Genomic DNA, 16,242 nt, shown 5'->3' with positions numbered 1-16,242 from the left:
AAACTGGCTCCTATGGACAGTCTTAAGTGTGTAATATTTAGATTTCAAAGCAAAGACTGATATTTTGACCTTTTTTTTTTTAAAGTCCAAAGCCAGACCTAAAGCATTGCATCCAATATCAAAGGAAAAGGAATCTTAACCAACGGGGATGTTATTGTTCAAAGGCTGTTCCCAACACTAATCTTACATGTGTGAGTTCTGCACGTTTCTTACCAGATCAACCTTACCTTTGGAGAATCACACAGCAGAAAAACTGTGAGTAGCAGCAAAACTACTCACTTTAAAAAAAAATGATCCGTTTGGTTTTGGGCTGTTTTTTGCCCCCCTTTTAACACTAGGGGATCTAATCAACTCACCCCACTGGAGCCAGTGGTAACATTCCTATCAGACCATAATGTAACAGTTTGCAATTTCACACTGACTGGAAGTTGGCCACTGGGATATCTCCTGTCAATGAACTGGACTTGTATAATTAGCACATTTGGGGTTCAAATTGGCAAGGTTGGTCCATAATTACATTAACCATCACTGGGAATCAAGCAGGCATGTCGATTACAGTACATTCAGAGGTTTTGGAATCCATCAAAATATCAGGAATATTTTGGATAAAGGAGAAAAGAAGAGGACTTTGATCAACTTGCACATACTAAATTGTTTTACGTTGTAATTTTCTAGGCCTTTTTTAAAAATGTAATGTTAGATCACATTTTGAACTTACATTAATAGTTGTTGTTTTTTAAAGGAAAAAGAATTCTGTAACTTTTTTATTATGAGGTACCCAGAATCTTCTTAAATGCAGGTGGCCTTCGACTTACAATAATTTGTTTAGTTACCATTCGAAGTTACAATAGCACTGAAAAAAGTAACTATTTTCACACTAACAACCATAGCAGTATCGCTGTAGTCACATTATCAAAATTCAGATGCTTGGCAACTGGCTCATATTTATGACAGTTGCAGTGTCCCAGAGTCATGTGACCAACATTTGTGACCTTCTGACCACAAAGTCAATGGGGAAGCCAGATTCATTTAACAAGCAAACTGTTACAACTTAACAACTGCAGTGATTCACTTAACAACTGTTACAAGAAAGGCTGTAAAATCTAAACAAACGTCCCCCTTAGCAACAGAAATTTTGGGCTCAACTGGGGTTGTAGGTCGAGGACTATCTGCATGCTCTAAAAAGGAAAAATGGGGAAGGGGCAAAAGGAAGGGAAAATCAAATTACCAAATTCCAATTGTGCAATAGGAGATTTAATTCATGAATGCTTTGGGCTGCCTGTATTCTAGCTAATTATACGCCATTTGAATATTTTGCTGAAATGTTACATATATGATTATCACTGTGAACAAAATGCTCACCTACTAATGGTAGCCTTTATGCAGCCAGCAAAAAATACGAACCAGGTCTTTAGTGCTAGGTTACTGCACAAACCTTGCAGGAACAAAAGCAAAAGGAAAGAACAATTTGCAGCCTTAGCTTGCCAAAAATACAGATTATGTATTCATTTTATCAGGAAGCTATTCTATTGATCAAGACAAGCTGTTTAAATGATATCCTTAGGGAGGCAAATGTCAAGCACTTCTTGATATATAATGCTTAAGAAGAAATAGAGCCCAGCTCTCTACTAAAGTGTCTAGCATAAGCCAACAAACTGTTTAGGCAGTTGAAGTCCTGCCAAGAAACTTTTGGAAAGGATGTCAAGATTTCTTGCCGGCTGCCATTTTGCTCAGAGAACATAGGATATGCTGCTAGCCTGTATATTCAAGCAAGGGAGGAATAGACCTTAAAAGAAAGCCTGTTAATTTTGAAATCACACATCAACTCCATAAACAGATGCCAAGAATGTTAGCCAAGAAGTCAAGTTTCAATGCTGCATTTCACCTAGATAAACATGAAACCACCAGGAGGAGGATTATTAAAGGAAAAAACAAAAAAAGATCATCAGAGCCTAGAAAACACAACCCTCTGTGTCAATGAAAACTGAGCCTTCTTCTGAGGGGAAGAAGACGAATTATGGAGCACTAGAATGAAGAAATGGCATGAATCCAAGACACGTTTTAGAAGTTGGGTTGGAAAGTCTCATTAGTTAGAGAGGTACCGAGACATATTCTGGAAGGATAATACATTGGGGTTTCAGTACGTTAAATTTCTCCGTAGAACTGCTGCGAGCATCCAGAGAGTGGGAGGTGCTTCAGTCCTTCCTTCTCACAGGCTGAGTTATAATTGAAGAACGCTCCTCCTTCCTCCACGTGGCTCCTCCATGCGTTCTCCCTTTTTCACTCAGCCTTCGAGAAAGCAGGCAGCGATCTCTTGTTCCTTGGCCGTTTTTCAGAGTTTTTGCTTCTAAGTGTTCAGGTTTGCCTTTATTCCTTTCCTCCTTGTCCCTGCGTTGATAGTGTGCTCTTAAATTTAATTGGTGAGGCGTTTTTTGCCTGTAGGAAGGGGTTTAAGGGCTCGGAGCTTTTCGCCCCCCACCCCTCTTCCCTTTCTCTGCATTTCCGAGCGTGCCTTTATCCAGCCGCTTGTCTCCGTGCCTTGATTTATTGCACTATCATCATTCCCCCTAGAACGCTTTAGAGGAAGCACGCTTCCTCTCCCAGCCCTGGCTTTTCGTTGTTCCTGATTGCCTGGTAGCGAATAGGGCTGGTGCGCCTCTGATTGCCTCGCGTCGTGCCGGGCGGCCATTTTGGAACCGCCTCATGGCCGGCGCCATTTTGTTTTATTTTAAATAATATTTTTCCTGGCTGTGTGTAATTTTTGTTTTTGGATTTAAGCTGTGTGGATTGAGGCCCTAAGCGGGACCGTCAGGCCGCGTGGAGCCCCCTTTTTTTTTTATTGGAGGACACTGTGGTTCCGACCCTGCTGTCTTTCCTTTAGAGGTTTTTTTTCTTGTTGGCTTTTTCTGTCTGTATCAATCAGCTTGTTCAGAGGCGCGGGCACGTACTTCCCATTGTGTTGGGAGGCTGCCTAAAGAGGCCTACCTATTATACTTATTTTGCTTCCCTTATTTTTGGCCTCTGCGTTCATTCGGCTCATTTGGATTTGTATTTAATAATTTTTATTATTATTTTCTCCTTGTGCCTATTTGGCCCTGTCCTTGGGCCCCGCCCTTAAAAAAAAAAAAAAAAAGGAGAAAAGAAATTATTATTATTAGTTATTTTATAATATATTCCAGCAAGCTTTTGTGTAGATATTTTTGGATAGTTTTCTCCTTGTGTTTTTAGTACTTGGTGTTTTAAAAAACAAATTCAAATTCAAATAAATAAATAAATAAATAAATAAATAAAATAAAAAAATAAAAATAAAAAATAATAAAAAAATTTTTTATTCAAAGGGACGTGATCTGATTTGGGAAAACCGGTTTGCGTTTGTAAGCGAACTCCTAGGCGTGCCAACCGCCATATTTGTTGTAAGGTTTTTTTCCTTGATACCATGGCAGAGAACAATCCAACTGGCTCTTCCCTGAAGGCCAAATCGAAGACGCACTATCTTTGTAAGAGGGACAAGGACTCCTCCAGTGCTTCCCAAAAGGACGCCTTTAAGGCGCCACAAAGCTCTGGAAAAGGAGTTCAGTAAACGATCTAAAGAACTGCACACTATAACTACCCCACCTTCTACCTCTGCCCATCCCCCCTGCCAGTCGTTCTTCCCCCTCCAGGTGCAGTACATCCACCCGGAGCCGCCAGCCATCCCGTACTCCAGAGGCGACCTTCACGCCAACCGCTGCAGGTCTTCGCCTGAGGAGCCGCCGTCAACCATCATCCCTGATAGTATCAGGGAATGGATGTGACTTGCTATCCGTCAGGGTATAGCTGATGGAATGCAGCAGCTATCCAGACCTGGTTCTCGAGGAGGACTTCCGACGTTGAATCTTTATCTGGTCGATCTCTCTCCGGGCAGGCGCCCCAGCAGGGTCAGGTACCTTCTCATACGGATGCCCCATCCCCAGGAGGGGAGGAGCCTCAGGAGGTCTCGCAGGAACAGGAGGAAATGGGCTTTGAGCCTTCGGGAGGAGGAAGGCTCTGAGAGGGGGTCCTCGCAGTATTCTGATTTCCTTCTAGGGGACCCTATGGAGGGGAAATGTCAGAGGACGAGGGCATTTCTCCCGAACAACCGACGGTTGTGGGCCTCTTTAAACCCCAGTTATTTAAGTCCTTATTATTTAAGGCTAAGAATAGCTCAGGCCTGGCCTCTCAATCTCCTTCTGATCCACCGCCATCGACTTGGAGGATCCAGATGACCTCATGTTCAGGCAACCGATTGTGGAAGCAGAAGTTATTCCGGCCCCCAATCTTCTCAGACTTGGTTGCGAGGCAGTTGGCCTCGGTGGGTCCTACACCCCCCTCTAGTCAGGATAAGAGGATGTTTAATCTGGACCCAGCATTCTCTTCTATGTTAGACACCCCGGAGGTAGACGATCCAATTGTGAGGCTGACCTCCTCTTCCAACCCCTACGGATGCGTTGGGCGCTGAAGCCAGAGGACAAGCGGGCGGAGATGGCTCTTCGGCGAGCTCACCAGTCCGATGCCTGGGCCATCAGGTCGGCCACGGCCGCCTCCTTTTTCACCCGTTCCTCCATCAAGTGGCTCAGGCAGCTCAAGCAGCATATCCCCGACTAATACCAGGGCCCATCAGGATATTGCAAAAATCACAGCAGCGGCGGAGTTCGCGGCTGATGCCACCTTTCATTCGGTTAAGTTTGCTTCACGGGCCATCTCCTCCCATGTTACAGCTAGGAGATTACTTTGGCTTCGGCATTGGCAGGCCGATGTTAAAAATAAATCAAGTTGGCTTCAGCCCCCTTGGCAGAAGGGAGGCTGTTCGGGCCTGCCCTTGAACCCTTGCTTTTGGAAACCTCGAAATAAGAAAAGTTTCTTCCTTCGCTTTTCGCAGGCAGGAGTCTAGAGGGTCCCAGCCCTTTCGGAGGGGCTCCTTTCGCCCCCATACCAGTCGTCATTCTCCCCTAGATTCCAGGGTTCCCCGTCGTTTCGGTCATCCTACCACGACTGAAGTGATACAGGAGACAGGAGCCGAAGAGGAGGCAGCTTTAGGAGACCCTTTAGAGGCTCCGGTCACAGGGCCTCCCGCCGGCCCAGATAGGGCCTCAGACCTTCTCCCCATAGGCGGTCGTCTCAGGCATTTTGCAGACCTCTGGGAGAGGTCCACCGGATGCCTGGGTGAGGAGTTCCGTGCGTTTTGGACTCGTTCTACAATTCCTCTCCCCCTGAACATTTCAGGATTTCACCTGTCTCTAGGGATCCTACAAAGCGGGCTCTTATGGATTCTGCCATTAAACATCTGGCTGACATTAGGGCCATCCAACCTGTCCCATCCTCTCAACGAGGAAGAGGTTTTTATTCTCTCTTGTTCTTGGTGCCTAAACATTCAGGGGTTGGAGACCTATTTTAGATCTCAAGCGACTTAATCGCTTTGTCAGGCGCCAGAAGTTCAAGATGCAGACTCTACAGTCTATTTTACAGGGTATCAGGGAGGGGACTGGCTCACGTCAGTTGACCTGTCGGAGGCATACCTCCATATTCCCATTCATCCCTCATACTCAAAGTATTTGAGATTCTGTTATAATAACCAACATTTCCAGTATGTGGCCCTCCCTTTCGGCCTTGTTTCAGCCCCGAGGTCTTTCACGAAGGTGCTGGCAGCTCTGGCGGCCCATCTTAGACAGGTTCCCATCCGCATCCATTGTTACCTCGGCGATATCCTTATCGTATCCCCTTCCCGACAGCAGGCCGAGAGGGATACTAGTGTTACCCTTTCAGTGCTACAAGATCACGGGTTTTTAGTGAATTGGGAGAAGAGCCAACTTAGCCCTTCCACCCGCATAGCTCACCTAGGAGCTGTAATTGACTCTGTTAAGGGTAAGGTCTTCCTCTCCCAGGAGAGGCTTCATAGTATTCATACTGCTATCCGGACTATCAGGCGAACTGGTAAAGCGTCCTTGCTCAGTTTATCCAAGCTTCTGGGGAAACTTGTTTCCTGCATTTCTATTATCCCATGGGCTCGTTTGCATTCCAGATCCTTGCAGTGGTTCCTTCTGCCGTACCAGCGCTCGGGAAGGAGCACATCAAGTCGAGTGGTAAGGATACCTCCAAGGGTTCTCTCATCCCTTCTTTGGTGGACTCGACCTTCTACCAACAGAGGTCATCTATTCAAGGAGCCCCAAAGGGTCACTCTTACGACAGACGCAAGCCTTTCCGGATGGGGGGCCCATCTGCAGTCTCTGTCAGCCCAGGGAGTTTGGTCTCCTTCGGAACGGCGACACAACATCAACTGGTTGGAGCTTCATGCGGTATACCTAGCCCTGCGAGCTTTCGCTCCTCAGGTGAGAAGGCACCACATTCTGGTCCTTACGGACAACACCACCACCAAAGCCCATATCAACCGTCAGGGAGGCACCCACTCCATCATCCTCATGAGAGAAGCCGAAGCGACTCTGTCGGTGGGCAGAGACGCATCTTTCCTCCATCAGGGCAGAGCACATTTCCGGGGTCTCCAACGTCCAGGCAGACTGGCTGAGCAGGGCCACGTTGGACCCAGCAGAGTGGCGCCTGCATCCGCGGTTGTTCAGGGAAGCAGCAGACAGGTTCGGGTCTCCTCTGGTAGACCTCTTTGCCTCGCCGCTCAACACGCAGACACCAAGGTTCTTCTCTCGGTTCCTTCCCACGGGGCAGAGAACCACGACGCCCTGCGTTGCCGTGGCCTCCCGGCCTCCTGTACGCCTTCCCTCCGCTTCCGCTGATCCCCAGGGTAATTCGGAAGTTGCTGTTCGAGAGGGCGGAGATCCTACTAGTGGCCCCATATTGGCCCAGGAGGCCGTGGTTTGCGGAACTTCACGGTCTATCGGTGGTTCCGCCGTGGAGGATCCCGCTGGACCAGATCTCCCTGTCACAGGGACCTCTGCTTCATCCAGAACCACAGTGGCTGCAGCTAGCCGTCTGGAGGTTGAGCGGGAACGATGATTGAAGAAGGCTTGTCTACCCAGGTCATAGATACCATTCTGGCTGCCAGGAGGCCTTCCACTACTCGAATTTATGATTCAACTTGGAACAGCTTCTGTAAGTGGTGCCGAAAATCCTCTGTCAATCCTCGCTCTCCTTCTATAGCACAAATTCTAGCCTTTTACAGGATGGCCTAAATGAAGGTCTCTCCCAACACGTTGAGAAGACAGGTCGTGCCCTCTCAACGGTGGTGGCTGGCGGCTCCTTCAGCTCTCTTTCCCACCACCCTCGCATTAAGGCCTTTTTAAAAGGGGCTTCTAATTTGCGCCCACCGGTAGTGCATAGATATCCAACATGGGACCTTAACAAAGTTCTCCTGGCCTTGACTAGGCCTCCCTTTGAACCTCTCAGGAGGTACCACTCCAGTTTCTCACCTTTAAGGTGGTCTTTCTTGTAGCGATCACCTCAGCTAGAAGGATATCTGAAATTGCAGCTCTATCCGTGAGGAAGGACTTGTGCATTTTTCATTCTGATCGAGTTGTCTTGAGACCAGACCCCTCCTTTTACCAAAAATCAATTCTGCTTTTCACAGGGCGCAGGAGTTGGTCCTACCTAATTTTTGTCCAAAGCCTCTGCATGATAGGGAGAGGCAATGGCACACCCTCGATGTTCGAAGGGCGTTGCGTATTTACATATGTCGCACGCAATCCATCAGGAGATCGGAGTCCCTGTTTTTGTCATTTCAGCCTAAAACGCTGGGTCAAAGGTACCACCATCCACGGTAGGCCGGTGGATTAGGGCGACCATTTCCAAGGCCTATTCAGTTCAAGCTCTTCCAATCCCCAGTGGGATAATGGCTCATTCCACCAGGAGCGCAGCTACATCAATAGCTTGGGCTACTCAAGCCTCGCTTCTTGACATTTGCCGGGCGGCCACTTGGGCCTCTCCGTCACCTTTCATACGCCACTATAAGATTGACACTTTCGCTTCGGCTGAAGCGTCCTTTGCTGGCGAGTCCTACAGCAAGTGGTTGGGGATCCTAAGGAGATTCCGATCCAGACGGAGTCCCGCCCGTAGGACAAACATGCTTTGGTATGTCCCACTCTCTGGATGCTCGCAGCAGTTCTACGGAGAATGGGCGTTGGTTCTTACCTGATACGCCTCTTCTCGTGGAACTGCGTAGAGCATCCAGCCCCACCTTCTTGGTCCGTCTGGTAGGGAATTCTGTTTTTCGCCAATGATCGTTATTGTATATACTTGAGTTGTTTACTAGTTCAGTTAGAAGATTGTGGTTGTCCTCTCGTCTTCGTGAAACTGGGAGAACGCATGGAGGAGCCACGTGGAGAAAGGAGGAGCGTTCTTCAATTATAACTCAGCCTGTGAGAAGGAAGGACTGAAGCACCTCCCACTCTCTGGATGCTCTATGCAGTTCCACGAGAAGAGGCGTATCAGGTAAGAACCAACGCCCAATCTAGTGCTTTTCCCCTCTTAAATCCCACAAAAAAATCCCCCCCCCTTACAATGTTTTAGTACACCTTGGAGATTTCTATGGCCACAAAAGGAATGCTGTCAGACTGTCTATGACTCCCAAACTATTCCTTACAGGGCAGTTCTGTCCTATTTTGTTTTCAACTTTATGTTATATTTTCCTCTAAACTGTGTGTCAACAGCATTATCTAAACCACTGTCAACATAATTACCTTATGTAACCCCTAAAGTTGAAAGAACATTACTACGCAGTTAAGATAACTCAGACTAGACTTTAAGTCACACTATGTGTGACATTAATTCATTAGCCTCTCACAATCTTGGTTTTATAATGTGGATTAATTAATTGTTTTAACTGGTTTTTATATGTGGCTTTGTTGTATGCCACCCAGAGTCACCTTATTTGATAAAATAAATAAGCTGACAAGAATTTATTGAACTTTTATATACACAATATATCCTTTTGGAAGAAAGAACAGTAGCATCTTTACAGATCTACTGTTACCATTATCATCATCTTCCCTCAGCAAAACCTATAGATAATCCACAATATCACCTAAAATGCTAATATCCAGTTTTGTCTGTGTATATTATCTCTAAGGTTGTAAACTCTAGCACAAGTCTTAAACTGATAACACAATTGATAACAATAACAACAACAATAATAATTGTCTCAGAAAGAAATGCTGGCTTGGGCCTAGCATTTTGGTCCTGACTAGAAGGCACTTGTGAGCTAAACATTCCTAATGTTGTGTTAGACAGCAGTGTTCTTCAAACACCCATACACCACAATATCTCACTACTAGATACAATTTTGATTAAATTTATGTAGAAGTACTAATCCACTATATCTTCTATACTTTTGTTTATTTAAGCGTGCAGGTTTTTTTTTACAAAGGCTATTTCCAAGATTAAATTTAATTGCTATTAATTGCTGTATTACCTGTAGATAAAATTGCTCTTTTATCTACATTAGAAAGGCAATTCAGACAGGTCAACCAGCAAGCCATACTACCTTTGCCAAACAGAACACTACTTTAAAAAAAAAGAAAAAAACCAGGCATTGTTCATTCATTTTATTAGATCATATAATCACACCAAACAAATGGTTCTAGAGTTACGCAAACATTCTTTTAAAATTTTAGAGACTAGTAAAATGAATTTTAATATAAACTGCTATGGACTGAAATGTCCTTGAGCTGAACTTTCTGAATTTCCTGTAAAGGCGTCCATTTATTTTGCATTGCTAATGACATCTATACTAGATACAGCCAGACCATTAGATGATGCGAACTCTAGCCTACAAAAGGTTATGCTATTAGTCTTTAAGGTGCCACTAGGTTTTCTGCTCCATTTTACAGCACTGCTAATCGGACTTTTTGCAACGATGAGCAAGAACAGCATGTGAAATTGCTGCTCTCAAAAGCCCTTTGCAAAATGCTACAAAATAACTTCCATAGATGGACTTATCAGAAAGAAAATATCCACATAAAATTCATCTGCTTCATCTTTTTATCAACAAGAATAAACAAAACATAGAGCTTGTTATTAAGAAAAACCCCTTTCTGCATATTTAAGATGAAGCAATTAACATTCATTTAACACTGTCTTTAAAGACTGAGGAGTTAATAATGCTTGTTCTAAAAAAAAACTCTGCATATTTTATGTTTTTCATTCCATGTATGACATGAATCACAATGTGGTATGAGTGAAGATTTTTTTAAAAAAAAATTGTGATCACTAAAATGTGAACCAAGACTTTTGTTTTATTGTCTTTTTGCAAAATATAAATTGATACATACTGACAGAATCCTTTACTCTAAAGATATTGCTGTTAAAAGACAATGAATGGCTTATCCCCCTAATACAGGAGTCCCCAAACTTGGCAACGTTAAGACTTGTGGACTTCAAAGTCCACAAGTCTTCAAGTTGCCAAGTTTGGAGACCTCTTCCTTAATAAGTATGCTTAATATATCATTATTTTAAAACTAATACTTAACAAGCTTAAGGACATTAGATGAGGCCTGTACCTTTGATTCTAAGGGTTGCTGGTCTATTCACTAAGTCTGTGGAAGAGAACCTCTGCCCGGAAAAATCTTACAGGCTTCTGAAGTGTTCTCATGTTACAAATCATTTGTCCACCATGGTTCAAGACCCCTGCATGCTTGTGAGTTTATGGGTAACTATAGATAGTCAAAAAAGCTAGCTGACACTCCACATTTACCCCAAGAATGTAACACAGGCATAGGTAACTTGCAATATTTAAGCCAGCATTGGGTGTACATTAGCTAGCAGAGCATTCCTCAACCTGGTGCCTTTCAAAAGTATTGTATTACTACCTGGGGACGGTCGCAGCTGTGACCCAACATGTCAAGACAGCACCAGGTCAGGGAAAGCTATTTTAGTGCAACAAAAGAAATGTCACAACAATGCATTCCTGTCTTAGGACAGAAAGGAGATGCCTCCTTGAACAAAGGCACAGGGAAATTTAATAGTTTCTAATCAATTCTATTTCCAGATAGGCTTCAGTTCAATTCTTGCAAACTTGTAATAGTACAACTGGATACTCAAGGAAAACCAATTAAAGAGAAGGAAACAAAAATGTAGGTGTTTCTCCCTTTTTCACTGGATTTATGGGATGAGGATGAGAGGGAATACCTTTTAACTTCAGATTCTTCCCCAAACTGTTGAAGGACATATTTGACTCTACAGAGGTATGCACCATTTTGTTAATTATAACTCTCTAATGTTTTTACAAGAGCCCTTGTTTCATGCACAACTCGTGCTTCTTAAAATCTATGGGGCCAGAGTTCTTTACATCTTCCAATAAAACAAAGACATATAAAGACAAATAAAGACAGGCATAGCAATTGAAGTAGCCAGCCTGGAAGAGAGCAAATGAGTTCTTCTGCAATAAATATCAGCATTACTGGTACCGTATTAACATGAAGAACGTAACAGGCTGCTTTTATTGCAAGACGAACTAATGCTTCTTGGTCTTCCTCCCTCTATGTGAACAATTTAGACACATCAATTTGTTAAGCCAAGCATTTGCACATGGTGAAATGCAGGCATTCATGCCTTGGGTGCTGATGGCTGGGGAATATTTAAGCCAAGAAATAGTCTGTTGAAGATATGCCCCAGATATTTTCTTCTTGGCCTAGAGAGCATTTCAGGGCTCAGCCCCTCAGATTTCCAATGCTCGCAGGCTGTAATGCAACAAACTTAATTCTGGCAGGCTGTAACATGGGCAAGGCAGTTTTTCTACTGACACGAGTCAGTCTTTATCAGGTGCCATGACATCCTTTAACCTGAGACACTCTTGAGTTCTGGAGGAATAGCTGCTCCATAAATGAAAGACATGCTATTTTAGCCAGCAGGATACTTAAAATGTGTTAACAATGTGTTGCATTCACACTTACAGAAGGACTGCTGCCATAAATAGAAACCTGAGCAATTCTAGCCAGTAGAATTTCTACACACAAAGAAATACCCATTCCAAGAAATTACCAGTTACAATTTCTGCACCCTGAGTGTTTAGGGGAGACTGTAATATCATATGCACAAATCTTCTCGCCGTAAAAAAGAAAAAAAGTTAGAGAATGCAACACAGTGCAAGGGGCAGTGCCTAGGGACGCTGGCTGATGTTGGAAAAAGAAAACCAGGGTCAAAGTGAGTTAGAACTTAAATGGGACCCTAACTAAGAAGTTCCTAGGTGCAATTTACAGAAATTTACAGAAAGAAGTGACAAGCCTATGCTGCACTCGGGCCAAAAAGCTTATCTGGATATATTATGTAGTCACTAGGAGTTGAGCTCAACTTGAAGAAGTCTCGAGTTGATGCATGCAATTGCCAATTCCATCCTTTCTTTCCAGTTTCCCCAATGTTATCTCACTGGGGAAGCTGATAGAATTTACTTACACTTCAGCTGAGGAAGTTTTACCTTATTGCTAAAGGCGGAGAGAGAAAATGGTGGGGGGATGGATAATTTGCAGCGTGACTCAGATGCACAGCTGTTCATTAAATATGTTCACCACAAAATACAAATCTGTGCAGGGAAAGGCAGTATAATGTCTTGGGAGACAACAAGCGAGCTAATTGTAGAAGAATAGTAAAGGGAGGAGGGAAGCCAGTTTAAAAAGGTTGCAGCATATCCCCAGAGAGTAGGCCATCTGCAAATGATAGACTAAGCCAAGAACACATTTAGAAATCTGAATGCTGCAATGCAGCCTCTGTGTGTGCTATTTCGCTCTTCCCTGACACCTGAAAATAGAGTGTTCTTTTTTTGGTTTATTTGCTAAGAAAATTCTTTTTTGTTGTTTTGTTTTGTTGATGTTTTTTGTCTCTACCAGGAAAGACAAAACAAAAGGCCCTGGGACATATAAGGGAAACATTCTATTTAAAAGGCACATTCTCACACTAAGGGGCATTTTGTTATTTACTCTTGAAAGTGTTTCACATGAACAGCTTTCTCTCCTTGCCCTTAAAATTCATGACACTTTATATGTAATCTCTAGGGAGCCCTAATGTAACTTCTGCCACATCACAAGATTAAACAGCAAGTTTAATCATTCTCCTCCTGTAACTTTCCTGTCACAACAAGCTTTTGAAGCACAGTATAGTGCTAGAAAAGAGCAGCCATGAATGCTACTTTCTAGAATAGAGGAAAGGCTGCTCTGGGATTACAACACAGATGAGCCTGCTTGATATACTAAGTGTGAGATATTTATTTGATCAGTGACTGAATAAAATAGAACATATATGATCTAATTACAGCAGAAAGATAGGAGAAAACCAACAAAGCACCCACATAACCAAAAGACAAATGAACCAGGTATGCGGATGTCTGTCATGTGCAGTATAGTTAATTGTTTGTGTACATTCACAGCAGCAATACAGAACGTTGCTGCGTCTTAAGAGTGATAGCTGTTTTCTTGTTTGATAAGAGAAAAATAACAAATTCCTCAGGATAATTCAGTGCATTTAGCAAGAAGTGGGAGGTGAGTCTTCCTCAAATATTACTGTAAAAGGGACAGTACATCAATATAAACCCCCCACGTAAGGAGAGGTTTCATTGTGGATATGCTGAATATACTGTATAAAAGCACAGGGGGAATACTATTATATCTGGCTCTGAAGAAGAACCTTTGCTGGGTTGGAATGATGAGCAAGTTGATGTAGTTGGCTGGTTTCCACCTGACATGATTAAATCAAGTTTGGGCAGAATTTGAAATGAATCCTCTTTCATTCTGGGCTTTAATGCAAAAGGACTCAAACTAATATGAAAGAAGAGATGGAATCAACTCAGCTGGTAAATAATGGCATTTTAAGTCTGTAATTAAAGATTCATAACCATGTTCTAATGTCAGCCCTTGTCTGACCAACTTCTTATCTCAGAATTACATTAGATATATATTTTGGGGCATACTAAGTGTAAAGTTAACACTGACCATGGACAAGAGATTTACTTAGTGAATGTTGAACAGTAAACACAACCGATCCACATGCATTTTGATGGTTGTCTCCTTTCTCACCATAGCTCAGCAACCTTTGTAATATTGGTCATGTTTGTTGACTGCAATGGGGAAAAATTCTTCAGTAAACTTCTCAGGTATGAGACAATGCACAGGCCAGAAGGTTAAATCCTTTGTTTTGAAAAAGAACCTGGGAATGAAAAACCAAGGAGGAGGAGCAGACACTATAGGAGGAGAAACTCTTATGTTTGCTCTTTAGCTATCTCATTTTCCCAGAAGATAAAATGACTGCTCAATTGTAAGCTTTCAATTTGTCCACATGGCGGCACTGAGCTGGACCGCAACTATGCTACATAATGGATACAAGACTGTGGTTACAGCAGTCTTCCTTATGTACAATTAACTTTTTTGGTTTGAGTCGTGGTTGAGAATGTTGTATATGAAGGACTATAGTTCGAAGTACTATGTGGAAGCAAGTGGGCCAAGTAAAAGTGAAAAGTCCTGAAACCAGATACCAAGCAGGGGAGGTACTACAAGGAACAAAATGGTAGTCATTGGTGAAGTAGGAATCAAAGTCCTCCAAGAGTCCAATCAATTCTATTTTATTTTATTTTTACTTTTTTAGTGTATGGCATGTGTTACCAGGGATCACCAAGGTGGCTGGCTGCCTCTGTGAAAGGATTTTTTCGGGCGGTGTTATTGTTACGCCGGAATGTCAGTAGGCAATCGGGGGAGGCCCTACCGGTTTATTTGCTCATGGGAATTGAGCCACAACCTCAGTGGTGCGCAGGCCCAGAGTCTTATCACATGAGCTACTGCTCACCGCTTTGTATACAATGGTATATATAATTTGCAAAAAATATCAATTTCTCATTCCTGATCTGGATGAAATAAAGCACATTTTTGCTCAGGCTGAATCCAAGCAAAGAAGCCATTAATAATACCAACATTTCATCAATGTTTCTAACTTTTCTCCTATAAGGAATGGGGAAGACTTTTCAAAGTGAGGTTACTCTTATCATAAAAGTAACACTCAGCCCATCTTTTATATCCTTCTGCATTAAACAAATCCCTGCATTAGGATTACCTTTAATAAAAAGACAAAAAACTAGAATCAATCTAAAGAACCTGAAAGTATTGAACTTTCCTGTAATTATAAGGAATCCTTTGACACTCCATCAAAAGCTTTCAAAACACCCAGCTATTTTACTTCCAATAAAACCTATCAGCCTGGATTTAGTGAAAGCAAGCAAATGCCAAGGGATAAAAGTGCCTAACACACATTAGTGTAAGAATGTTCTCTAATATATGTTACACATGTGCTTAAAATACAAAAATATTGAGCCTTTGATCGGTCAATTTCTGCACAATATCCAAGTCTCTGGAGGTAATTTTTTTCTGGGTAAAATAGAAAGGGTGGAGAAATATATAAGCTTGTTTTAAAACTGCTCTATGAAATAATTTGGCTCTGTGTCCTGTTAGTTTTCGAGGCAAATATATATACAAGACAAGAAAAAGGAATATTGTGTTAGTAATACTTGTGACTATCATCAGCTGTTATTTGTATGCAAAATTACCCTAATTTTGTTATTTTAATTAGGCTTCAGTACTTTTCCAAAGTCCTTGGATAAACTAAATGTACTAAACGTTCCTAGAAAGAGCACATACATGGAATACATAAGGAAATTTCTGTTAATTTCTGTTGTTCACTTCTCAAACATGTAGGAATTCTGCTGGTCTCTACCCATTAATTCACTAATTGCGTTCACTATTGCATGAAACTGTCTTACTTATTGCTTTCGCTGTATTAGGAACGCTGCTCAACATAAGATCTTTTCTTAGGATAATGGGAACATAATAAATTCCAACCTCCCTCTGATATATTTTATACCACTTTGTAGTCCAGTTACCCACATTAAGTCAGTGGGAAAGCAAATTTTAATTGGCTATCTCCATACCTTTCTTTTGTCATGAAATATAGGTAAAGCAACCCAAGCGACTGTTGGGATCTACTGATTACTGAACCAATAGTTAGTTACAAGATTCTCTAAAAGCTTGGCCATAAATCCAAGGCAGGACTTTAGAGGAAAATATTGGCTTTTTGCAAGCTGTAGTAATAAAAGTCAAGGATTACGCTGAAAATAAAATGGTACAAAAATTCAATTTAAAGAATATCAAACTAATGACAACAGGTACAACAGTCTTAGTACTGACAATGCAGATGTCAAAACGGTGGATAGTATCTACCTTTTAGGCTGAACCATCAATAATAAAGAAACAAGCACTCAAGAAATATGCTGCAGATTAGCAATAGGTAAAC

The 16,242-nt window shown here is 42.5% G+C and overlaps 1 protein-coding gene across 3 annotated transcripts in view; it reads right to left on the bottom strand.

Moving 5' to 3' along the window:
• Positions 1–16,242, bottom strand: part of ACVR1 (activin A receptor type 1) — a 100,995-nt gene that overhangs the window by 47,529 nt on the left and 37,224 nt on the right. The window lies entirely within an intron of this gene.

The sequence above is a fragment of the Notechis scutatus genome, chromosome 1 (genome assembly GCF_049901735.1).
Source record: "Notechis scutatus isolate UNSWTSFEM ecotype Mainland chromosome 1, rNotScu1.2, whole genome shotgun sequence".
In the NCBI taxonomy this organism is placed as follows: Eukaryota; Metazoa; Chordata; class Lepidosauria; order Squamata; family Elapidae; genus Notechis; species Notechis scutatus.
The sequence above is the reverse complement of the archived record's forward strand: the minus strand, read 5'-3'. Positions and strand labels throughout refer to the sequence as shown.